Below are 1,654 nucleotides of genomic sequence, written 5' to 3'. Positions count from 1 at the left end.
ATTTCCTGCACAGTCTGCATCAAACTCTGATATCTGAGTAATCCACCGTCTGATTGCACTCAAATTTCGTCGGCTGCTGTAGGACACATGTTTCTTTCATCTGAATGGTCTGATTGATATTCGGATACTTTTACGACCATTAAAGTAATATAAACTTTGCTGCTGTCTGCTTTGAATTTTCTGTGAATCAAAATTTTATTATCATCATATCTCATTAACCCTTGTTGCTACTTGAAAATTGATAAGAACTTTAAGAAAAGATCAAGGGTAATCATTAAAAAAACAAAAAAAACAAAAAAAAAAACAAACAAATAAATAAACTCTGAAATTTTGTATGCTAGGTTGGAATAGGGACAACACTGGACGTCTGAGTCGACAACCTTTTGACAATTCCTTAGATCACATTATTGAAACTTTTTCGCAAAATCTCAGATCTGGTGAGATGGCTGATGATGTAGGAAGTCACCATGGTAATGAAGGTAGACCCCCAGTTATGACACTTCGACAATACTTACATCCCACTAGGACTAGTCAACCTTCATGCATGATTATTCCTGAAAATGTAGGACACTTTGAAATCAAACCAGGAGTAATTCAATTGCTGCCAAAGTATCATGGAATGGAATCCGAGAACCCTTATCTTCATCTTAAGAATTTTGAGGAAATTAGTATCACATTTAGAGTGCCAAATGTATCGGAAGATGTCCTTAAATTAACCTTGTTTCCTTTTTCCTTGAAGGATAAAGCCAAAACATGGCTGAACTCCTTGAGACCAAAATCGTTAGGAACATGGCATGATATGCAAAGAGAATTCTTGAAAAAATTCTTTTCCGCACAAAGGACTAACTTTTTGAAAAGGCACATTAGTAATTTCCAGCAAAAAGACCATGAAACATTTTATGAATGCTGGGAGAGATTTAAAGATTTGCTTCTCTCTTGTCCTCATCATGGGTTTGAAACATGGAGAACCATTAGTTTCTTTTACGAAGGGTTGTCCCCACAGTTGAAACAATTTATAGAGACTATGTGCAATGGTCTATTTCTGGAAAAGCAACCCGATGAGGCATGGGACTATTTAGACTCTCTCGCAGAGACTGCACAATTATGGGATACAGGGGATAGAGTGAATAAACCTTTGCCTAAGACTACTAGCATTCCACACGGGGGCCTTTACAACCTTAATACTCAGGATGATATTCAAGCTAAAATGGCAGCCCTTACTAGGAAGGTAGAGGAAATTGAACTTAGAAGGATTGAACCCGTCAAGACCGTAGAACATAACAGCGAGTGTTGTAGGATTTGCGAGATGCCTGGCCATCTCATCACTGATTGCCCCACAATACCCGCATTCAAGGAAGTCTTGCACGATCAGGCCAATGTTATGAATACCTATCAAAAATCTTTCAATAATCCTTTTTCGGGTACTTACAACCCTGGATGGAAGAACCATCCAAATTTCAGGTGGAGGAATGACCAACCTCAACAAGTATATAACCCAACTCCTCCACCTCCGCAACCTCATTATGCACACCCACCCCCTCAAAAATCCAGTCTCGAAGAAACTTTGCAATCTTTCATGCAAGGTCAAGCCAAAATCAATGATGAATTAAGAAATCAACTGACAACGCTGACCACTGTTTTAAGTGCTCAAGAG

General features: G+C 38.6%; 1 pseudogene; it reads right to left on the bottom strand.

The window, feature by feature from the left end:
* Positions 1-856: 856 nt before the first annotated feature.
* Positions 857-954, bottom strand: LOC149753740 (small nucleolar RNA R71; annotated as a pseudogene).
* Between the last annotated feature and the right edge of the window lie 700 nt (positions 955-1,654).

Source organism: Phoenix dactylifera, chromosome 4 (assembly GCF_051530095.1).
Source record: "Phoenix dactylifera cultivar Ajwa chromosome 4, Ajwa_hap1_PhDact_Kaust_v1.1, whole genome shotgun sequence".
Lineage (NCBI taxonomy): Eukaryota > Viridiplantae > Streptophyta > Magnoliopsida > Arecales > Arecaceae > Phoenix > Phoenix dactylifera.
This window is presented reverse-complemented; position numbering and strand designations above follow the sequence as displayed.